Raw genomic sequence first — 6,455 nt, 5'->3', positions numbered from 1 at the left:
CTCTGTGTTTTCGTGTTACATAAGAATCAATGCGGTATTTAGGAGATGGTCGTTCGAGATCGAGAGTGACTGCAAGGTAAGGTTATGCATAGTCATAGCCAGTAGAAACTAGGAATCCTATGGACGCCTCGCCTCTTAATCTATTTGCACGTAGTTGCAATTACATGTAAGAATAAAGTAGGCTTCGCTACACCGATCGGTTCACTGCTGCCTTCAAATGATTTAGTTCAGTGATCTTTAGTAACACAAAAATATCTCTCTGCACTATACTTAACTCTCAGCAGTATTCATAGCTCCCTGGTTCATATCTACGTTCAATATAAGTTGACAAATGCCTAGCGAAATTCACACTTTCTTTGGCACGCTGATGTTTCATATTATATTTTCAGGATTTTTTGTTGTTGTATAAATTCTCTTTTGATCGTAAAATTCAAATGAACCAAAAATTATATTCTAAAACTAGTTGCTACTTAGCCGCGAATAATTTTTTAAATCTTACTAATTCTCTAGGAAATGTCTCCTTACTAAATCTATTTTACTAAATTGCAAACAAAAACTAAATCTATTTTAATTACTGCTATAATAGAGGCTATTATTCTTTTTAGGCACATGCTTTCCACTCCAGTGCCACACCAATATGAATTGAAGTCTGGAACTTTGCCACATTTACACTCTTTTTATACCCTTGCAGAGGGTATTATAATTTTAGACAAAAGTGTGAAACACATTGAAAGAGACATTTCTGACCCTATAAAGTATGTATATATATTCTTATGTACATAACGTATATACATAAGGATAACCTCCTGAGTCGATATACGAATGTCCGTCTTTCAGTTTTAAAACCATCGACTTTAATATTTGCACACATCCTTATTTTCTTTAGTGTATACGGCCCGGATCGGTCGATTATAAAGCTGCCATTAAATGAATGATCGGAAACGCCATAACTTTAATGTTTTTTAACTAGAGATCTCTCTACGACTTTCTCTCACATCTATGTTGGCCCACCCGATCCAATCTTTAAAATTTCAAAAGCTTCTATATCTTGTAGCTGCCATTTAATTGAACGATCGGAAATGATATAGCTTTAATTTTTTTTTAAGTAAGAAGGAATTTTTTATAGATTCAATTAAATTAAACTCATTCGACCGAACAAATTTCTGAAAGATTTGACAACTACATGTAATAGTCTATATAAGTACATAATTAGAAAGATAAACTGTCGCCGCTTGGCCGATCACAGGGAATGCCTTTAAACATTTTAAACACTCTAGTGCTGGACAACAGGTGGAGTTCTGTGTTGTTGATGGTTTTATTCTGGAAGAGTTACATTAATTACTTATCTTTTACAACTACTTAGTCTTTAACCTACCGCAGTTTCTCTTCCCTCTTATTGTGATGGCGCAAATCGGTCTAATTCCGCCAAATTGTTTCCCTCTGTTTACACTTTTTTTCGTGGGACCAAATAACCTAAACTTAAATACCAAAGCTATCGATACATATAATACTGCGGCGCTAAGTTTAAACTTAACTAACTATCGATAACCCTAATCCTTTCCGCGACATAAACTTTTGGTCCGCTTTTATGTTTTTTCTCTAAATACTAATTTATTGGCTGGAAACGTCTTTACTTTTTCAAAGTAAATAGAAAATATATTAAGGCTTCTTCTAAACCAAATAAATAATTTTTAAGATAATTTTATTGGTTTTAATCAATTGAAATAATAATAACATTAATATTTTTTCCTCTTTGCAGTTTTTGGTTCGAAACGTTCGTTGCCGTCTGGCCCTAATCTATCGTTCTTTGGGGGATGAGGATCAATGTAACACCCATTTTCGATTTGCACACCAAACAGACGTGGCATTGGGCTTGAATTGCGGTGGTTGTGGTGAATCCTTTGGTATTCAGCCAGGAAATCTAGAGGCTTTATATACCTTTTTTGTTATGTACGGGAAAAATCATAAAAGAAAAAAATATATTCAGAAAATCGGAGATTTGAACTTTAGATGAGTAGTCCGAACATAATACCGTGAACGGATCGTGTTGGGCATATGTCGAACTACAATCGCTGAGGAGTAGAGGATGAAAGTTTCTAGTCCTTCTACTAGGAACGTTAAAATTTACGCGTGTTAGTAAATGCTGGCTGTTTTCATTTCCATAAATACGATTATATAGAAACATGACACCCAGCATTGTTCTATGGTTTCTTAATAATGGTAAGATGATTAATAAAAGTCTACTATGATAAGAAGGGAAGTGAAGACTTGCATTCCAATTAAGTCCCCTAAGAGCGAAAGTCAGGAAGTTTTTTGTAAAGATTCTATGTGATCTAGGTGTACTCTGTATTGAGGAATCCAGACACACGATCCATAGTCAAGAATCAGACGGATCAATGATGTATATACCTTTTTTTTTATGTACGGGTCATTAAATTCTTTTGACCACCTTTTAATAAAACCAAGCACACCCATAGCTTTATTAACCATGGTAGATATATGGTCGGGAAATTTAAGTTTCAAATCTAATAGGACACCCAGATCGCTACCCTGAGTTAATCGTTTTAAGGCGTTCCCATAGAGAAAGTATATAGCCTGGTGAGGACTAGATCGATAAAATGACATGAGTTTACATTTCGATCTATTATGCTTTGGGTTATTTACTAAACACTAATTTTGAAATTTATCCCAATCGAATTGAAGCATAGACTGGGCACTAGTGCATTTATACTGAAAACAAAGCTTAAGGGGTTTGGTGGCTTTGGCAGCTTCAAACTAATCGATTTTTTTTTATAAAATTCTACGGAATCACGAGAACATTCTCCAAAATTTTCAAGTCGATTCGAATAAAAGTTTCGGAGATAAAGCCCTGAAAAGGTGGACGCTCGAGGTCTGGTATAGGCAGAGCGGAAACTTTAAACGCGTTTTTCTCAAAACTATGTTTTTAAAGTCTGTTGTCACGATTTCTCGGAAACTATTCAACCGATCTTGATCAAATTATGCATAGGCCTTCGAAACGAATCTCGAGAAATTGAACGAAGGATGTTTTTTTTCGTTGATTTTTTATTTTCGTAAAACAAAAAAATGGTTTAAAAAATTTTACCGACTAGGAAATTCATAATAAACAGTGTAAAAAGTAGGTGTCCAAGATGGCTTCCTTGGGGCACCCCAGATGTGGCGCGAACTACACGTGAGGTAACATCTTTAAAGAAGATGTGGAGTAATAAGTTTTTCTAAAAGCTTTTGAATTGCTGACAATTTAGAGATGCCTCTATAATTTGCACCCTTTACCACTAAAACGTTGTATATCTCTTTGGTTCGACCGATCCAGGAATACTGTTAATGCGTTTGGAGTCCGCAGTATATGGTTCATCAAAGAAGTATTGAATCAGTGCAAAAGCAGTTTCTTTTATTTGCCTTAAAATATTTAAACTGGGACTCAGATGGTTTTCTTCCACCATACCGTTGTCGGCTAGGGACCATGTGTAGTTTTTGTCGTTTAGCCATGTAGTTTTTGTTTAAGGTATAATCTTTATTGTGTTTTTTTGTGTTTCGTTCATGTAGACTTTATTCTTTGAAAGTCAAATCCAGAGTGATTTGATATTCTGTTGCTCGCGGCTGCGCTGCCTACAAAAGCTCGGCAGCGATCAGTCGCGGCTATATTCATATATTAGGTGTACAAGTAGAAATCCGCCGTTTTCGACTAGGTGGTGCCATCTTCACAAAACGGTGAGAAATTTTGATCGGGAACGCCAAATGGCGAGCTAAAGTATCGGTTAACAACTCTACATTGTCTCGTTCGTGTATTCTTATTGTCTATCATTTTGTTGGTGCTCGAAAATGTTGAAATTCGAACCGAATAAGCGTCATTTGCGGGAGATTTTGCTTTTCGCGTTCAATTCGAAAAAATCGGCAGCTGAAGCGCGTCGAATGATCGTAGAAACTTATGATTAGTCGTGTATAAGTGAAAGAACGTGTCGAGAATGGTTTGCAAAGTTTAAAAATGGCGAGTATGACGTGGAAGACAAGGATCGACCGGGTCCTGTGAAAAAGTTTGAAGACGCGGATTTGGAGGCTCTACTGGATGAAGGTTCTTGTCAAACACAACAAGAACTCGCGGATTCCTTGGGTGTGACCACTAACCATACAACATATAGACTTCTCATTTCATACAACGAAAATGGACGCAAAAATTTCTTGCGACAGGCCCCCGGAGGCCCCAGAGAGAATCTTACTCTCATTCTTACGCTCATTTTTACGCTCATAATCTCATTTAACTTTTTTGGTTGTTCAGTCGCAGAGAGGCGCATCATCAAGAAGGTTCTTCTGCGGTTAAACCGATCTTTATATGTATGCGTGCTCACACATTCACACACACGGTTTCATGTGTGCGTTGGATTTCGTTTTGAAACCAGCTAAAATTTTTGATTTTTGTAACTTTACAGGCATGCTACCCTAAGAAAATTGGGATAAACATTATACGCTAATGATGAAAAAAATATGTTTTACATATTAATATTTCAACCTATATTTTATATTTGTTATGGAATGCGATTAAGTGGTAGCTGTAAAATGTTTTTCACATATATATATGCATATGTCAACGAATGCATTAAAATTTATATATTAAGGTAGAAACAGGGTATATTTCAGTCGATTGCTTTTAAGTTGTTGTAGTTCTGCCAGCGGATGGTGTTCCATACCCTTCTGATAGATGATTTTTGTGGAGTGAGAATAAACAAAAACAGCTGATTTTTTGTTTCCGTGGGCATCAGTAGGGTATGCAAGAACCATGAAAATAACAACAGTGAAATTTGGGTTTTAAATAAAAGCGACTGAAAGATACCCTGTTTCTATCTAAGTACAATGATTTTTAATTGTTCGTAAATATATAAATACGTAATTTCGTAAATATATATGTGAAGCATTTTACTGCTGCCATCTAATCGTATTCCTAAATATGTATAAAAAGTATGATATATAAAAATATATAATATAAAATATAATAAAATTTTTTCACACTCCCAACTCCCATTTTCTTAGGGTAGCATGCCTGTAAAGTTACAAAAATCAAAAATTTTAGCTGGTTTCAAAACGAAATCCAACGCACACATGAAACCGTGTGTGTGAATGTGTGAGCACGCATATGTACATATAAAGATCGGTTTAACCGCAGAAGAACCTTCTTGATGATGCGCATCTCTGCGACTGAACAACCAAAAAAGTTAAATGAGATTATGAGCGTAAAAATGAGCGTAAGAATGAGAGTAAGATTCTCTCTGGGGCCTCCGGGGGCCTGTCGCAAGAAATTTTTGCGTCCATTTTCGTTGTATGAAATGAGAAGTCTATATGTTGTATGGTTAGTGGTGTGACTCAGCCATTAATTTCCCTTCGCCTAAAAAGCTTAAAGCCTAAAATTATGAAAAAAACGGCGGTTTTCTACTTGTACACCCAATATATATATATTTCTATGCTCGTATATAAGGCTGGTAGCGGCCCGAGCGTAAGGGTGTAAGTATGCATGGCTCATTTGTATGCGTTGTCAACTCATGGGAATTTGCTGACCAATGCACTTCCCAGGAGTGAGGCTTTAAGGCATATGTATATGACTGGCTATTTGGCCGGGGCATTATGTTTATATAACAACACTGTAGCACAATATTGTATTGCTACAGTGGATGCTTCCTATAATGACCCATGCTTACTACATCTCCCTCCTTTTTTAAAAAAACGTAATAAAATTGAGTTATTTTGAATTAACTTATTTTCTATTGATTAAATATATTTAGTGTAGAGTGTTAGGCGGCTGGTAACAGGTCCCGGTTAGGTCATGTCTCTGCCGAGGATGCTGGCTAATTGTAGTCGGGCGGGGAGAAGAAAACTCCCTTCCTCAAATCACCCCAATCCAAGGTGGAACAGCATATGCCGAGGGATGCATGTCCGGGGGATGCACGGACGTTAATATGCGGACTCTGGGGGACCGGCCGACCCCTCACTTTTAATCAGGCTTATCATGACAAGCGGGCTATGTCATGATGGACGAACCCCTTCCCGCCTACTCGTGGGTCCAAAAATGAACTGCAAAAATATAAAAACAAAAACAAATAGTGGAGAACGGAACTCCCTAAGAAAGTCCGAAAATGAGATCACGGATCCGTCAATCTCCAAGGCAGATAGAGGCCAAAGAGATGCTGGGATGGCGAAGCTCCCCACTGAGGGACAACATCCGGAGGCGAGCGGCGCCGGTGTAGGGGGAGATGCCAAGGCACCGACCCCCAAAAACGGGGCCCACTATGGGGCCACCGAACGGTGTGGGGGGTAAGATCCCTGAATCGAGCTCCTTTCGCACCGGCGGCACCCCTAAGGAAGGCCCCGGTCCGACGACTGCTGGCCCCCTGCAGCGGAAGGGCTCCTATAAAGATAGGAGGAGAGCGGCCTTCATCCTGATGAGGGCA

General features: G+C 38.0%; 1 long non-coding RNA gene across 1 annotated transcript; it reads right to left on the bottom strand.

The window, feature by feature from the left end:
- Positions 1 to 1,046: 1,046 nt before the first annotated feature.
- On the bottom strand, positions 1,047 to 1,471 carry LOC123257715. Its single transcript, XR_006507834.1, has 2 exons — positions 1,376 to 1,471; positions 1,047 to 1,320 (listed from the first exon to the last, which is right to left on the bottom strand). It is a non-coding gene; the product is annotated as an uncharacterized LOC123257715 (long non-coding RNA).
- Between the last annotated feature and the right edge of the window lie 4,984 nt (positions 1,472 to 6,455).

The sequence above is a fragment of the Drosophila ananassae genome (genome assembly GCF_017639315.1).
Source record: "Drosophila ananassae strain 14024-0371.13 chromosome 4 unlocalized genomic scaffold, ASM1763931v2 tig00000054, whole genome shotgun sequence".
NCBI lineage: Eukaryota > Metazoa > Arthropoda > Insecta > Diptera > Drosophilidae > Drosophila > Drosophila ananassae.
The sequence above is the reverse complement of the archived record's forward strand: the minus strand, read 5'-3'. Positions and strand labels throughout refer to the sequence as shown.